The sequence below is a fragment of the Phyllostomus hastatus genome, unplaced genomic scaffold (assembly GCF_019186645.2).
Source record: "Phyllostomus hastatus isolate PE091 unplaced genomic scaffold, TTU_PhHast_1.1 phas_contig_29, whole genome shotgun sequence".
NCBI lineage: Eukaryota > Metazoa > Chordata > Mammalia > Chiroptera > Phyllostomidae > Phyllostomus > Phyllostomus hastatus.
The window spans coordinates 21,888,559-21,907,610 of record NW_025333835.1 but is presented as its reverse complement, the minus strand read 5'-3'; the positions used below and the strand labels follow the sequence as shown (position 1 = coordinate 21,907,610).

General features: G+C 35.7%; 1 protein-coding gene and 1 pseudogene across 2 annotated transcripts in view; one reads left to right on the top strand and one right to left on the bottom strand.

Annotated features, from left to right (window-relative positions):
- The window catches only part of KLHL1 (kelch like family member 1), a 340,886-nt gene that overhangs the window by 14,055 nt on the left and 307,779 nt on the right, over positions 1–19,052 (top strand). The window lies entirely within an intron of this gene.
- Positions 2,837–12,403, bottom strand: LOC123818658 (annotated as a pseudogene).

The following is a 19,052-nucleotide window of genomic DNA, read 5'->3' as shown; positions in this document are numbered from 1 at the left end:
ACCACAAAAGTCATAGAGGAAAACATAGGCAGTAAAATTTCAGATATCCTACACAGCAATATTTTTTTGTGGATATGTATCCTAAAGCAAGGAAATAAAGGAAAACATAAATAAATGAGACTACATGAAATTTAAAAGCTTTTGCATGGCTAAATAAACCATCCTCAAAATGAAAAAGGAATCTGCTGCATAAGAGAACATTTGCTAATGATATATTAGGCAAAGGTCTGATTCCAAAGCATATAAAGAACTAATATGACTCAACACCATAAAGACACAGTCCAGTTAAAGAATGGGCAGAGTACCTGAATTAACACTTCTCCAAGGAGGATATACAGATGGTCCATAGACATATGAAAGGATGCTCAACATCACTAACCTCAGAGACATGGCAATTCAAACCACAATGACATACCACCTCACATTGGTTAGAATGGCCATCGTTAACAAATCAACAAACAAGTGCTGGCAAGGATGCAGAACCCTAGTGCACTATTGGTGGGAATGCAGACTGGTGTAGCCAATGTGGAAAATATTATGGAATTTCCTCAAAAAACTAAAAATGGAATAGCCTTTTGTCCCAGGGACTCCAATGCTTGGATTGTACCCTAAAAATCCTGAAACACCAATTCAAAAGGACATATGTACCCTAATGTTCATAGCAGTGTTATTTAAAATAGCCAGGTGCTTGAAACAACCCGAGTACCCATCAGTACATTAGTGGATTAAAAAAAACTGCTACATGTGGGACAATGGGATACTATACAACATAAAGAAAGAAGGAATTCTGCCCTGGCTGGCGTAGCTCAGTGGATTGAGCGCGGGCTGGGAACCAAAGTGTCCCAGGTTCGATTCCCAGCCAGGGTACATTCCTGAGTTGCAGGCCAAAACCCCCAGCAACTGCACATTGATGTTTCTCTCTCTCTCTCTATCTCCCTCCCTTCCCTCTCTAAAATAAATAAATAAAAATCTTAAAAAAAAAAGCATAGGCTCTTGAAGAAAGAAGGAATTCCTACTTTTTTGACAGCATTGATGTAACTGGAAAATATTATCTTAAGTGAAATAAGCCAGGGGGTGAAATACAAATACCATATGATTTTAACTAGAAGAGGAACCTAATGAACGAAACAAACTAATGAGCAAAATAGAACCAGAAGCATGAAAACAAGGAATGGACTGGCAGTAAATAGGAGTGGGAGAGGGGACAAGAGGGGAGAGAAGGGAAAGGGACTAGTCAAAGAACAGGTATGAGTGACCCATGGACATGGACAACAGGATGGGGACTGACTGTGGGAGTGAGGTTGGGTTGGGTGGAGGAGAGCAAAGTGGAGAAAATAGGGACAACTGTATTAGAACAACCATAAAATATTTCATAAAATAGATGATTTTTTTTTCTACCAGAATTGATCTGTAGATTGTACACATCCTCAAAGAGACATCTTTTTATTTTTTTATTAAAATATGACAGGAATATTCTAAAATTCCTTTGAAAAATTTGAAGGACCTAGAATAAAAACAACTTTGAAAAAAGTGAACAATTTTGAGGAATAACACTTGCTGACTTTCTGATTTATTTTGAATGTACATTAATCATGATGGTGTGTTATCAGGGTCATAGTATATAATTAGATGAATAGGAAATGAAAAAGTAGTTTTTGTAATAGCCATAATGAGGTATTTATGCCATAAAAAAGAATAAACAACTGGTCATCAAACTCTATGGCTGAATGAAAGATGTTATGGTGAGCCAACAAATCTCATTGTATGGTGTATATCTCTTTAACCTTTATCTATAAGTCAGATAAATTATCCATTGTACTGATTATTTATACTTTGAATAGAAATTTGATTCTAAATTGTCTTGAATCATATATTGGAGTCAAAAACACTTTTGTTTGATATATGACATTTGTTTTGCTTAACTTGATAATGCAATACTCACATTGACTTTTTCACCGCCTTGCTCTTGGGAGGAAAAGAGAAATAGAGAAGGAAGAATGCATAGCTTTACAATAAGGATTTATGCAAAGAGAGTTAAAAATGCTTATCATGTGAGCACAAGGAACTTGTATCATAAGACAGTGGGAACCATCTCCATTGCCAATCCTAGAGGAGAAGCAATATTATCCATGAGCTTTACATTAATGACAGAGAAAGGAGTGAAATATGCTGTCCCCTTCCCTGACTTCACTTTGTACTTTACCAGACAACTTGGAAGAACCACTAAGCATATTTTCACATACAGGAAAAACAGCTTATATTCTACTTTATCTTGTTGTACTAACAGATATAAAATATTTACATATAATTAGTCTTCTAGCAACAGCCTGTGACTTTTCAATAGATTTATTGTCAGAAGAACACTTTTGTAAAATTTAATTTATATCATTATAGAGTTTCCCAAAGATATACCTTAAAATTTTTGAATATATTTTATTTCTTCAAATTGACACATCTATTTGAAATCTTTATCAAAGTTGAAAACTCACTTGTGTATATTCTTACTCCTTTATTCTCTCACACAATTTTATTTGCCTAGTACCAAATTTTTATCTAAATATAATAAACGTTTATTTTTTTTTTTGCCATAGAGAACCAACAATTCAGTTTTATTCAGAACAAAGAGAAAAACTTTTTGATCGTACTGGAAGAAACTCAGCCATAGATTTGGAGTCTGTACTCCAACTACTCATGCAATGAGGACAATACACTGCTAGTACAGTTGATTTGCTGCTGCATTTGTCTACTGTTTGTCTAACATTAACAACTATTAACAGAGCAGTGCATCTAATATTTGGAACAATTCTTACAGTGCTACAGTGTCAGTGACAACAATTCACTTTTCTTTGTGTACCTGGGTTTCCTCTTCTTCAGTAAAGTTGTTTTTGATGCTGATGGTCTTATGAATCCCTTCAGGAGTTTACCTTGATCATATTGGCAACAGTCTTGAATGTAACATCAAGCAAACCTTTGATGTCTAAATAGTTTGCAGCCAGAATAAGTTCAAAAAGGGTTCCTTGGTCAACTTTCAGGAATTTTTGGTCCCACGTAGGGGTATCATTGGTTCCTTTTTCTTTGTTCTCATCATCCTCAGGAGGAGGAGGGTCATCCTTGTGGCAGGTGCACTGGTGAATGACCTTTTGTAATATTTGGTAGAGGAACTGGGTCATCATCATTTTCATCATCCATTCCCAAATCTTGTAACATTGTCTTGACAGTCACAGATTGTTTGACAATTTCAACATCAACTTCAAATATCTCTTCATCAGAACTTTGCAACTTAATTGAAGACTTGGTACACAGTAGAGAGCAGGCCTGAGGAGAGCAGGGCAGTGTCAGCAGAGACAACAAGGAAAGGCAGAGAACAAAGGCCCTCTAAACATTTAAATTTTTATCAGTGGTTCTAGCTGGTGTAGCTCAGTGGATTGAGCATGGGCCTGTGAACCAAATGGTTGCAGTTTGATTCCCAGTCAGAGCACATGCCTGAGATGCAGGTCAGGACACCAGCAAGGGGCACAAGAAAGGCAACCACACAGTAATATTTCTCCCCCTCTCTTTCTCCTCCCCTTCCCCTCTCTCTAAAAGTAAATAAGTAAAATCTTCAAAAAAAAAATTCTTGTTAGTGAATTCCAGAAAAATCTTTATAATGCCGCACACTGAATATATGTATGATATATAAGAATTGGTGATTTTTATAACATACATATTCTAAGTTAATATTGTTTGCATTATTTTAATATATTGGCACCTACAGTTTCATGCAGCAATGGAAGGAAAACTGAATTCAGCATTAGAAAATCTCAGTTTTAGATGCGGGTAAAGTCTACCTGTACAGGAAAATGTCACCATTGTCAATTAAATTGCTCCTTATGTCATTTTCTTATGTTACTAGAATATGAAAGGAAGGGGGCAAGAAATACATTATATCTAAAGTATTCAGGCCTTGCCACTGCAAAAGACAGGGATCTTTTGTAGTGGTTGAATTAGCTTGACTCTTAGCATAGCAGCATGAATTAGGCTGCACTTTGGCTACTTAAGATATGAATTGAGCTCCATTTTGTACACTGAAGATTTATTCTGAGCCAAATGTACACCATATAAAAACCATTCCTTCACTCAATGAAGACTATTTTTAATCAATTATATCTTTCCAGGCAATTTGCCTGCTTCCTGATATAAAAAGAGGTATAGAAAAATCTTTTCTCACAAAATAAAAATTAGTAATAAAATTTTAAAAAATAAGTAATTATAAAAACGTAACCAGTGTTTTACAAAATACACACATATTAAAGAGGTTTTTCACAGTACAAAAAAGGAAAGCTTCAAAAGGGTCTTAATGAGGATCAGCATCAGTGTTTACAGTTTCTTATTAGGAAAAAAAACAAATAAATTAGCATGCTTATGCCAGGATGAAATGTCAGGTGATGTGACTGAGGTTATAGACCATTGTCAGACAATGAGGGCCTTCTAGATGATAATTAAGACCTTGAGTTTTACTTACGATGACTGTAAGACAATGAACCTAGCTGATGTGTGTTTTCCATTAACATATGTAAGACAGACTAAACAAAAGAGAGGTAAAACTGAACATAGACAGCCATGTTAGAAGGCTAAAACAACAATCCTAGTAAGAAACTATTACTAAGAAAAGACACAGAAGGGAAGAAACCATTTAAAAAATAAAATGCTCCAATTGCCAATTAATTGAAAATTTAATTGTAAAAGAGTAGAGAGGTAAGAAGATGTGTACAATTTTGGATGGATGAACAAATGGATTTTTTTTGTTGCTGTTCTACAAAGTGTAGATGCAGGAGACTGAAGGGAAGAAAATAATTATTGTTTTGAACAATCTGAGTTCAGTAAGAAGCTGGCATAAATATTTTAATGTCTACAGTCCATGTGGAGTAGTTGTAGAGGGGTAAAGGGATTACAGAACTTAAAATTTAGTTCTATTGTAGTAGAGAATACATTGGATCTTTTTTTTTTTTGAGAGAGAGAGAAATTTTCTTTTCTTTTTTTATGATTTTATTTATTTATTTTTAGAAAGAGGGGAAGGGAAGGAGAAAGAGAGGGAGAGAAACATCGATACATGGTTGCTTCACTTGCTCCCACAATGGGGACCTGGCCTGCAACCCAGGCATGTGCCTTGACTGGGAATCGAACCAGTGACCCTTTGGTTCTCAGGCCAGCATTCAATCCACTGAGCCACAGCAGCCAGGGCAGAATACATTGTATCTTAAGATTTCACATGACGAATAGACCTGAACAGTGACAGAATCAAATCAATGGCCATGAGTTAGTAACTTGGAATGAAGATGTGGAGTTGAAGAAACTGGGAAAAGGGGCTCCTTTGTGTGATGAGCCATGTATGAAAGATTAATTATGCCCAGGAATATAGTTGGATTGGAGAGGTCTCAATGTCTTCAAATATTAGAGGACAAAGATGCTAGACATATCTGGCTGATCATTTTGCAAGTTTTATAAATGTCTAAGTCACTAAACCTGAAACTAATTTAATATTGTTTGCCAACTGTAATTTTAACAGTAGGAATGAATATCAGATAATCTTTTAAAAAGGGCAACATCAGGTATACTAGTGAAAACAACTCACTTGAGCCTTCAAAACTGAATGACTTTGTTTCCTGAGGAAGCAAGACCCATAGTATAGGTGCACACATGCAGTGCTAGACATTTCTAGACACTACCTCCAAGTACCAGGGTTGTGAGGACTGTGAACAACCTATCAATTAGAGGGGTGCAAGGGAAACAAATGATGAATGGAACATCCTTGCACTACCCTTTTGAAAGGGATAATGAAAGTTTCAGACTGACAATCTCAGGAAGTTAGCAAAGGCAAGAATGTATGTCCTTATGTGTATGAGATTCTAAAAGGAGAGAATGACTAGTGAGGCTTGCATTCTATGTGATGGTCAGGGATGATACAGGTGGGATATGAATGAAATTGGATGTAGTTCCATATGTGCCGATGGTGAAAAGTTGGTACATTTGTGTTTACTTTACAAATAGCCCCACGAAGGTTGATTATGACCAACTATATTTCATCAAACATTTGAGAGATTTTTTTAATGGGTAAGAGGGTGGGGCTTTGCACTGCTATTATGAACAGGCCCAATACAATATGAAAATTATTAATTATTAAATTACCAATTGTTAATTATTTTAAAATTATTAAAATTATTAAGAATTCAAAGATAGAGACAGTACAACATGAAACATAGGACCGTTCTGAACACAGGTCCACACACATGAAGCTGTTGAATAGAATCATGACTGTAGAACATAAAAGGTTGATGTAATCTTTAAAGGGACCTCTTTACCCAACACTAAAAGTAAGATGCATCTTAAAAAGCCAAGAAATGGAAAAGCAATTCCAGCTTAAACAGTCACATATTCAATGAGTTTCATAAAATTTATAAATAAGTGTATATAATTACAAAGTTCACAAAAATGCTTAAAGTAAAATATGCTTTTAAAATTATATTGGTTTTAGGTGATAAATAACTTCCCCAGAGTGTACAAAGCTTCTGAAATATTCAGCACATTATTTTACTTGAAAGGAAGGCTATTGGAACCAAGTAGGTAATGTTAAAAGCTTGGGCCTCAGGGAACTTAATAGTATGTGTTGTCAGCTGTACTTTGAAAAGTTTTTCACTATTCACATGTATGCCTGTATATTCTATGTTGAGTTCAATATATGAGTTAAAATGATCCCTACATTACTTCTTTAATAAAGAATGTATGGGTAACTTTATATTTCACTCACATTTACTCAATTTTAAACTAGGTTGGAGATTTACATTGGCCTAAGAGCTAGCCACAGAGAAATAAATGTAACAGCCAGAGTGAGCTAATGCAGTATCACCAACCTTTCCCTACACAAGGACTTCAGAAGAATGCATTCACATCTGAAAAATCAATGATTGTCACAGTCTCAGGAAGTATCCTTCTTATCATTTCTTATTGACCATAATTGTATTATGGGGTTAAATATAACTTTCTTTAAAATGCTGTATTTAAATGTGCAGATAAACTTAATCGAATGTATTAAAGTAAATTGGGAATTATTTTGAAATTTGATTTCTTCAGACAAAGAAACTCTGACACTTAAACATTTTATAAAAAGAAGGTTCCACTTGACATACAGAGGGCCCAAAGATGTATGAAAGAATGCTTGACATCACTAGCCGTCTGAGAGACACAAATTAAGACATCAAATTAAAACATCACCTCACACCGGTCAGAATGGCTATCATTAACAAATCAACAAGTGCTGGCAAGGATAGGGAGAAAAGAGAACCCTAGTGCACTGTTGGTGGGAATGCAGACTAGTGCAGCCACTGTGGAAAACAGTATGGACTTTTCTCAAAAATCTAAAAATGGAACTGTCTTTTGATCCAGTAATCCCACTCCTGGGATTTTACCCCAAGAATCCTGAAACACCAATTCAAAAGAACCTATGCACCCCAATGTTCATAGCACCATTATTTACAATAGTCAAGTGCTGGAAAAGCCTAAATGCCCATCAATAAATGAGTGGATCAAACACATTGGAATACTACACAACAGAAAGAAAGAAGGGACTCCTACCATTTATGACAGCATAGATAGAACTGGAGAATATTATGCTAAGTGAAATAAGCCAAGCAGCAAAAGACAAATACCTATGATCTCATCTATAAGGGCAACCTACTGAACAAAACAAACAAAACCAGCAAAATAGAACCACAGGCAGGGAAACAAGGAACAGACTGACAGTGACCAGAGGGAAGGGGGAAGAGATAATAAGGGAAAGAATGGGAAGGGTCTAGTCCAGGAACATGTATAAAGGACCCATGGACATGGACAACAACATGGGGATTAACTGTGGAAAACGGAGAGCGGACAGGGTAGGGGAGAGCAATGGGGGGAAAATTGGAAGAACAACTATAATAAAATGATATGATAAAAAATGATAAAAAAGTTCCACTTGAAATTACAAAGCTATAATTTCTTAAAATTATAATTATAAAAGCTTTGTTATGGAAAGGGCTAATAGTTCCCAGTAACAAATGTATATATAAAATATAAATTATATCATATTGCTCAAGTCACATTAATCAGATAATTATAATATCCATGGTTAAGAATAATCAATAATATTTTAATGCCAATGAGACAGTCATTTATGATATTTGGGGGTGGGGAGGTGAACCAATGGGACAATATCTACTGATATAAAAAATACAAAAGTTTTAAAATTCAGAAATACAGGTTTTTCTATGGTACATTTACACAATGGAATTCTATGCAGCAGAAAGAAAGAAGGAGCTCCTACCCTTCGCAACAGCGTGGATGGAGCTGGAAAACATTATGCTAAGCGAAACAAGCCAGGCAATGAAAGACAAATACCATATGATCTCACCTTCAACAGGAACCTAAACAACAAAACAAAGAAACAAGCAAAATATAACCAAAGACACTGAAATAGAGGACAGGCTGACAGTGACCAGAGGGGAGAGAAGAGGGAATTTCAGGAGACATTGGGAAGGGTTCACAGGAACAAACTTAAAGGACACATGGACAAAAACTAGGGGGAAGGTGATAATGGGAGGGAAGTGGGGAGGGTTAGGGGGTCTGGATGGGGAGTAAAAGGGAGAAAACTGTATTTGAACAATGATTAAAATAAAATTTAAAAAAATAAAATTCAGAAATACAGGTTTTTAGTAAATATCCTTCAGAAATAAAAGGACTAGAAGTTAAGGAACACACATACCCATGCTTGTTCATCAGTAAAAGAATGACAAAAATTATTTTGTATTCATGTAAAATATGTTTTATAAAATATTTCACATAAATATATATCAAAATATATCATGTAAAACAGGAAAAGAATGAATAAATATAGATTATCTCAGGTAACACTAGCATTCAATGCATAAAGCAATTCATAAAAATTTGTGTGAAATGTATTTAAAAATAATATGTGATATGATGACAATATAGTAAAAATTAAAAACAAAAACTCCACATGCATGTTTATATGTATAAGTTCCTTTGTAAGATGAGAAAATAACATTTTCAATCAAATGCCACATTTTTACATTTGTCACCAAAAGATTGTAAGATTGTCTTTGTTCATGAGGTGTCCATTGAATTTTATTGCTATTATGTTTTAAAATTAGTAAGCTAAAAATTACAAACAGTTCATTTATATATAACTTTGAAAATAGTACATATATTCAGTGTCAAAATTTGGTAAAGTTCTATAAGAAATATTAAAAAAGAATCATACAGTCACATGCTAAATCACTAGGGGATATATTCTGAGAAATGCTCCCTTAGGCAATTTTTTCCTTGTGTGAACATCGTAGAGTTCACGTACACAAGCTTAAGTGGAATAGTCTACTACTGCAATTGTATGTGCTAAACTCGTATGCCATTGACAGCACAGTGTGCTGTTTTACTCCAGCATCGCCATAAATAGATAATTGTAGTGTAAGCACTGACAGATGGTTTTTTGGGGGGTTTTTTTTTTGGTAAAGCAAGAGCCTCACTCAAGTTTAGATCACACAGGCACCCATTTTATCAGGCACCCATTTCAAAGAGGCATCCAGGTTCAACTAAGGCTAGCTCACACTGTCAGCCAAAAGACTAGATACAGAACCAGGCTGCCTCCCTGTGTGGAGGCTCCGTTGTTTTAGATCTTAATGGATTTCTGTAAGTGACCATTTGGGCTACTTGTCTTTTTGTTCCTCTTCCCACCTTTAAATTTACACTCTTATGTTTTAAATTCACTAACAAAGAATGAGCCTGCAAATCCCGAGGCCCCCAGACTTCTCACCTATAAAAGCTGCACCCCAGGCCCGTGCTTAAGGGTGTCCAAAAATTGTAATAAGAACCACAGGGTTCAGTTCTGCTGCAACACTGGTTTAGAAAGGGGTGATGTGTGTGGGAAGCTTTCTGAAAAGCCCAGGTGACTACCCTCTGGCCTTTCCACCCAATAGTATTACTATTAATAAATGAGATGGCACAACACAACAGGATAGGGTGAGACAAAAGTAGGTGTACAGTTGTTTGGATGGAAAATAATATAATAATTAATAAATAATACAAGAATAAAATCTGTGTTTTACGTACTCACAACTGTAAACCTACTTTTGCCCCACCTTGTTCACTGACCAGGCTAAGATCTTGTGAAGGGCTGTGAAGGAACTCTGGGCTACATTATAATCTTATGGGGCCACCGTGATCTGTGCCCTCTGTTGTTGACCTAAATGTGCTTATTCCGCATATGATGGTAATATCATCTACTGGCCTTTTATTTGCATCAAAGCTGCCCAGAAAATAATATGAGAAAGACAATCAGTCAAAACTATATAGTATAACAAATAAATAAGCACATCCACATATCCTAAGATACTAAGAGTTCTATGAAATATTTTTTTCTTATTCCTTATATTTAATTGTCACTGCACTATTAAGGTAATATTGGCCTCATGAAATGACTATGAGAGTCTTCCCACCTTTTTAGTTTTTTGATAGTTTCTATATTTTTGTTGAACTCATTTGGTTTATGCATTTTTAAAATATTATTTAGTTGTCTGTCTATGTGTGTTTGGATTTACTGAAATCCTTTAAAAGGATTATTCTGAATTCCTTGACAGATGGTTCATAGTTCTCCATTTCTTTGAGGCCAGTTATTAGAACTTTATTAGTTTTTTTTGGTTGAGTCATGTTTATCCAGTTCTTTGTGCTTCTTGTCTTCTTGTGTTGACATCTACATTTGAGTTAGCAGTCTTCTGTTCCAGACTTTATGGGTCTGCTTTAGCAGAGAAAGACCTTTACTAGGCTGCTCAGCTTGGGGTACTGGATGGGTCTCCTCGTGTTGCCCTCAGGCAGGCTGGGCTTACTACCAAGGTCTTTAGTTGGGCAAGGCCACTCACTGCCCATGCTCTGAGATCGGAGCAGAGTGGGGAGGAGGGTCACTGGCTGAGCTCCACAATTGGGTGGCCTGCTAGTTGGGCTCTGCATTCAAGTGGGATTGCTGTGTGGGCTTCCTGGTAGGGTAGGGCTGTTGACTATGCTCTGCTATCAGGTAGGGCCACTAGATGGGCTCTGTGGAGTCACAGGTTGTCTTTGGCAGGGTGTTGTTACTAGCTAGATTCTGCAATTGCATGGTGCTGCAGGCTGGGTTCACAATTGCCCCCAGTCAGGTGGGGTCTCAGGATCTACTCTCCAGTCAGAGTTGGCCACAGGCTATGCTGCAGAATTGGGCAGGGCCACAAGCTAGGCCTCACAATTGAGTACCTCGTTGATTATTTTTTCCTATTTTCAGGTTACTTTCTCAGCTCTTTGATTGGAAAGATTCTCAGCTGTATCCCGAGTTAGTTGGGGCTGCAGACTTTGTTTCAAGGACAAGCAGAGTTACTGTCTGTGCTCCTAAATTGGCTGAGGCTATAGTGTATGTACCATGACTTAACAGGGACACCAGTCATACTCCTTGTTTGGGCAAAGCCACCATCTGTGTACATCAATTAAGCAGAGTCATAGGCTAGGCTCTGCTGCTGGGTGGGGTTGTAGACTGGGCATAAGGTAAGTTCACAGGCTGCCCAAGGTCACTGTTCAGGCCCCCTGGCTATTCAGTACCAGGAACTATGCTCAACCGTTGGGTAAGGCTGCTGGCTTGGCTCCCATCTCTTGCAGGTCTCTGTGATGTGCTCTAGGCCTGCTTGGATTCTCTGACTAGGCTTCCTGGTAGGGTGGCACTCGAGACTACGTTCACCAGTTGGGTAGGGCTGCCAATTTGCTCTCCTATCCTGGTGGGCTGTAAAATGTGCTTAGCAGTTATGTGGAGCTTTGAACTTGCTTCCCTGATCTGTGGGGCCATAGAGTGAGTTTCATAGTCAGTAGAGCCTCTTGGTTAGAAACTCAAATTATGCAAAACTACCAACTGAGTTCCCTGGCCAGGTGGGGCAACTAGATCAACTCTACACTTAGACAAAGCCACTGGCTGAGATCTTTGCTTGGCCCTTGTTGTAAGCAATGGCATGATCTGCCAAGATATATAAGCCCTGGTTGCTATAAGATCCACAGCCTTTTCTTTCTCCCTATTTGATCCCTAATGGTGAATCCTTACAGATGCCCTTTCATGATCTTTGGAAGATGAGACCTGGATGTGCCTTGGACTTTTCCCACAGGATGGGAAAAGCCTGGGGGACAGGTGATGCAGTTTAAGTGAAACTGCCTCTCTTACCCTACTAATCATGTCCTTCTCTGTCTTTGTGGTCCAGGATGGGGCTTTAGCCTCATCCCTGGGTTCTAGGACTTTCACAATGGTGTCTTGTCTATGGATGGATACTAGCTGGTCTTCTCGTGAGGGGGACTTAAGTCCAGAACAGCCCATGTTGCCACCTTAATGAATCACTCTCCCCGACTTTTTCAATATTATCAAAACAAACTTTTTTCAAAATAATTAAAAGAGAATTAACACTGTATGCCTCATACAACATAGTAATTTTAACTACTTAATGTTGTATTTAAACAATATAAACTATAATGTTAAAAGAATACTACCTATATTTCAAATTAAATTTTCTATTTTAAAAATACTACACATTCAAATAATGCAAGCTAAATTTATGGAGTCTAGAATATTAGAAGGAAAAATTGGCTGCCACTCTTAAGCATGTGTCTTTCTGAGTTATGTGAAGTCTCCAAGTCTTACTTCTCCTCTTCATGCATATTTATTGAGGGAGACATGGCAGAATATCTGAAAGCAGTTGGAGACTTTATCACATAAAACCACAACAGTTGAACTAGCAATGTTGGGAGTGTGGGCCATAACACCAGAGTTAATGAAACTAGATAGAAAACGCATGCAGCATGTCATTTTTTCCTATTACATAAAGCTTTAACTAGACTAACATTGTCATGTATAATTTGCTAGAAAAATTTTATATCGAACTTCATTAGTAAAGCACATATCCTTGCAACTGACATTACATGATAACCTGAAAATATTCCCTGTAATGATCCATGGGTTATTATAAAAATATTTTTTAAAAAGAAAAAGAAGTAAAAATAAAAACAAAGCAAGTGAAAATAAACAGGAAACCCCCTTTAAACTAATTTTCTCAATACTTCTCTGAGTTTTTGAAATGCAGTGTCAGGACAGCCCTTTTAAGTCTCTATGGATGCTACATGCTTGTTTGTCTAACTCTGGCTAGATAGTAGTTGCCCTTTCCTCTTGGTTTTGCTTTCTGTGGTTTCAGTTACTCACAGATAACCATGGTCTGAAAATATTAAATGAAAAAATCCAGAAATAAGCAAATTTATGTTTTAAATTTCCTGCCATTATGAATAATGTTATGAATGTGATGAAATCCAGCACCATCGACTCCAATCCCCTGTTGTGAGTCATTTTTAGTCCATTATTTCCATGCTGTTTGTGCTACTCATCTATTGGGAACTTATCTGATTGACTGTTATAGCATTGATGAGCTTGTGTTCAAGTAACCCTTATTTTACTTAATAATGCCACATTCACATACCTTTAAAAAATATTTTATTTATTTATTTTTACAGAGGAATGGAAAGAGGAAGAGAAGGAGAGAACTATGAAGGTGTGGTTGCCTCTTGTGTGCCCCCCACTAGGGACCTGGCCCACTGTCCAGGCTTATATCCTGACTGGAAATCAAATGGGCAACCCTTTCCTTTGTAGGTCAGCACTCAATTCAATGAGCTACACCAGCCCGGGCTAACGTAACTTTAATTATAGTATATTAATATTGTTTTCTATTTGGTTATTAGTTGTTACTGTTAATATCTTACTATGCCTGACATGAATTAAACAGTGTGTAGAGATTGGTACTATGTGCAGATTCAAGCATCCAATGTGGGTCTATACCATACAGATAACAAAGGACTACAGTAGCTTTCAAAATATCTTCTTGCCACTCAGCTAGTATTACGATTAGAATATCTTCATTAGCTAATTCTTATTTTAATAATTCAAGTTAGATTTTGTCCTTATTGAGGTTTAGATCATATGGCAACTGAGTCTCATCATTATTTAAGCCCTTGAAAAGAAACTGTATGGATAAATCCACTGCTAATCATATTCTTCTCTTACCTACGAAGTAAGTAAGGTCAAGCACTGACATGGAGAAATGAGAATTTTCTATTTGGGTCTACATGAATCTAATAACTTTACTAGATGCAATTTTGCCTTCTTTCCAAGCAGCCGCATTCTCCCAAATTCAATCCAGTCAGCGGTGATTGAGTCAATATATTCTTATATCAAAAAAATTTTAGAGGGGTTGCATTATATTTCTTTTACATAAATTAGACAAGTCTGTAGATGCCCTGTCATGACCTCTCTGCTTCCTATAAGAAGACTCATTTCAACATGATATCTTGTTTAAAGAATCCAATTTTCTTGTGCTAAAAAGAACTTGTGGTAATTTAAAATAAAATTAGTTCTCAGGAATGATAAAATTAAACTTAGCTTTTACCATGCTGTGGTAAAATAGACAATTCCACAATCAGATACAAATGTTATCCTCAAATAATGTCATGGAAGAAATCCTTCTTATTTAGTTAATTATTCCAGCATATTAACTAACTTTACATACATATAATCCTGATAAAATATAGATGCCAGTTTGCAGCATGAACTGTAGTCCTAAATGTCATGTAGCTTTTATAACTTAGTCATTATATTGCATACTTTGACACCCACTCCCCAAGGATGATCAACCCATTTGTGGCAAAGATCTTTGCCTATGATGTAATTAGTTCATAACACCATAATAAATAAAGGCATAGAAAAGTTTGCAAAACCAGACTAATGTCAAATACAAACTTAAATTTGGAAATAAAAAATACTTTAAGTTGTACCAAATTAAGTAGCACTTCCCTGCACACACTTTCTGTGTCAAAACACTATTCTGAGTATATTTTCCTTTTAATGAGGCAGATGCTTCAGAACATAAAGATAAAAAATAGAAAAAGAGAATATTGCTATTACTTTTTAAAAATAACTATAGTGGTTAGGAATACTTAGATTTTACCTCCTTATTTCCTTATCTATCTAAAAGTAAGAGTTTTGGTTCCTTGGTTTTGTCCTATATATAATAGTTTTGAATGAGAGCTCTTATAAATTGGACATGTACGCTTAATAGAATTTATCTCTCATTCCATTGTCATGAATTGTCTATTATATGCAAAACTTGTAACTGCATATTCTGGGCTTCAATATATTCTTTTTTTTAACTCCAAAATTCTTTACTCATGAAATTCAAAATATCTATATATAAGAAGACTTTATAAATGCAAATTTTCTTTTATTTTTGTATAACCACTGCATTAAGATGTAAATCACATACCACATAATTTACTTATTTAAAGTATACAATTGTTCAACTATCACCATTAGTTAATTTTGGATATTTTTATCACACCCAAAATATACCCTGTGTCCATTAACAGCTAATTCCATTCCTTCCAAGCCTTTGATCTAGGCAACCACAAGTCTGTTTCTTATTGTTAAGATACTTGGAACTATTGAAAAGACTTCCTCTTTTAAAATTTTTTTTAATCTTGAAGGATATTTCACTGTAGGTATTCTATTCTATTAGTTTGAAGAAAGTTACAGATTCTACCAGCACTGAAGGGAAGGGGATTATATAAGGACATAACTCACTGGGGGCTAATTAGTTTGTGTCCAGCACAAAGTGTTATTATAATTCAGTTATGGAGTATATTAGATTTACCATTGTTGATGACTATCAACCATCGCACATTTTTGAGTAGCGTATACATTAAAAAGAAGTCTTTTGGAAACAAGTTACAGTGTGAGATGGAGAAGACAGAAACTCAAGTCATTTAATTCAAATCTTCACTCAATTGAATTACTATAGTTTAGATAGATATCTGGTGATGAAGCCCTACATTTGAGTGGCAACTTCTGTAGTTTGAAAGAGCCAATGTGGTGGTTAGGAAAATTAAATGGAATTCAGGGTGCTGATTCTCTCTTTCCTAGAAGTGTGAACTGGAGCACAGGTGTCAGACCTGTCAGCCAAACATCTGTAACTAGAGAAAAGGAAGTCAGGTGAATAAAGAAAAGAGAAGCAATGTGTTCAGAGAGGGTAGCTGGTAATAATCTACAAAAATGTATGAGTCCTCATCTTATGAAAGTTGGCTATGAGAGATTTCTCAACATATTTATAGAGCTTACTTGTAAAAGTATTATTTAGAATTACAATAGATTAAGCCATATTTGTTTGATCTATCAAAACAAGCAGTCCTCTTTGAGGAGCTGGTTCAATAGGGGAAACTTTTTAAATTAATAATTCATATTCTAACAAATAAAATTGATGTACTGAAACAGATTGAAAAATTAAGGTCTGGGGTTTTGGAGCAAACTAGAAGAATCTACGGGAATGTTGAAATTAGCTGAACAGTTAAAATAAGATAGAAAATTGCATAGGTCCATAACCTCAACATGTGAAGTTTTCCCAATTAAGACAAAATGAAAGTTCTAAATGCATGGAGCCCCTTTGATAATAGGAGATATGCAATCTGGACAGGTGATCATTTTATGAGAAAAAAACATATAGACTCTGCAAAAATTAAATATACTGTAGAAAAGAAGTATTTTTAACGAAAGAAAAGTAACTGCAGGCTCTGATCATAACATCTGATTTAAAAAGTAAAAGGAAGAACAAGGGAAAAGAGATAACAAATAGGTAAGAGAAGTTAACAGAGAGAAAAAAAGAAGAACATGAAGAAAGTAAAAGAAAGGGCTTGTGATAATGAAGAAAGATAATTTGTTCACTAAGTATACACATAAACTAAACTTCTGACCAAATATTAAGTAGATGATGGAACAACAAATGATCGTGAAGTAGAAAACAGAGGTGAAGCAGATCAGGAAGGAGAACAAACCAGGATAGATCGGGGGGGATAAAAGCATAGACCTTGTATTCAGGGTGAAAGAAAGTTTTTTTTTTTTTTTTAAAAAAAAAGCAAGAGAGAAAGTCATACAAGCACAGAAGCAAAAGTTGAGGCAGGGAACAAGATAGAGAACGGGAGGAGAAAGAAAAGAACTGGAGAGTGATACTAAAAATGAGGTCAATGGGATCCGTGAAGACATGAAATCTCAAGGGGACACTCAGTCCAATGAAAATGTATGTAATAAAACCCCAGATCAAACAAAGGACTATCATTTAAAGAATTGGAATAATACTGAAAATGGCATAAAGAATGATATTAAAATTAAGTGAAAGAAGCCCTGGCTGGTGTAGCTCGTGGATTGAGCACGGGCTGCGAACCAAAGTGTCGCAGGTTCGATTCCCAGTCATCGCACATGCCTGCATTGCAGGCTATGACCCCCAGCAACTGCACATTGATGTTTCTCTCTCTCCCTCTATCTCCTTCCCTTCTCTCTATAAAAAAATAAATAAATAAATAAAATCTTTAAAAAACTAAGTGAAAGAAAACTATATAGTTAAATAGAAAAACTGTAAAGCCCAACTCTTTCTTTCTTTATTTTTTTTTTAGTTAAAAATTAATTCAGGACTGATGTGATGCACTGGATTTCACAACAGGTGATAACTTAGGTCCCATGTTATTTTTTAATCTAAGTTTTTAAAGGAAATATTACCTAAACATGTGGCTCTATCAGTCTTTAATTGCAAGTTTTTTCTCTTGAATTTTGAAAAAGAAATTAAACATTAGTATTCATGTAAATCAGAATTAATGGGTTTCTCTCCTATTCTTATCTTTTAGTAAATAAATGAAAATAAAATATGTTTAGCTTTTTGTTAACAACAAAAATATTGAACAGTGAAAGAGAAATATCATATGATCTCTCCTAAATGTGGAACTTAATCAACAAAACAAACAAGCAGGCAAAATACAAACAGGGACATTGAAATAAAGAGCAAATTGACAGTGACCAGAGAGGAGGGGGTAGAGGGATAGCAGGGGATAATAGGGGAAGGGCCATCAAGGAACATGTAAAAAGGACACATGGACAAAGCCAAAGGGAGTGGGCTAGAGGGTGGGGGGCAGGGATGGGTGGATTGGGGGGGTATGGTGGCACAAAAATGGACACAACTGTACTTGAACAACAACAACAAAAAAACTGTTTAATTCCGTTTGATGAGTGGTAAAAGAAAGCACACTATCTACATTTTCCATTTTTTGTATTTTCTAAGTTTTGAATTAGAAGTAGAATGTTCTTCTATAGAACATTCTATATTGCCATGCTATAGAAGTAGAATGGCAATGTTCTTTCTCATATGCCGTATTATAATTAGATATTACCCAAAATTATAGCTAAATCATATGTGATCTCTAATGAAATTAGCTATAATTTATCAAATGCTTACCATGTGCCAGATGCTGTATTAAGCCTTTTCCATGAATCATTTTATTTCACCCACAACTAACATCTATGGGATAGATAATACTGTCATTTAATTTTTCAAATGAGAAAACTGAAGCCTGGCTATATCCCAAAACCTAATACTTGGCACAGGTTACAGGTAAGATTATAATTCTGTTATTTACAGAAAGATGATCGATAGATAGATAGATAGATGATGGATAGATTAACCTTTTTTTCAAAATTTCACTTTCCACTTATTATAACACAAGAAAATTTCTATACCCAGTTAGTCATAACCATTTAAATTTTGGCTCACAACAGAAAAAGTTCCATTCAAAATTTAGATGACTTAAGAATGACTCTCTAGGCTCGGTGTTTTAGATCAGTAGCCTGTTCACTGATATACAACTATGTACAATGTTGTGAGGAAGAGAAGTACAAGAAAAGTGTCCTTCTTGTAGAAGGTTCTGACTAAAACTTAACCATTACAACCATATAACACAGTTTAAAGAGCACAATATTTGGAATCAAAACCTGTGGGTAGTCTCATTTTGCCAATTACCTCTATCAAGAACCCTATCCCTTTGAGTATGCATCTTCGCTTGTAAAATGGGCCTAACAGTTGTATTATCCACCTCAAAATATCACTTAGAGGATG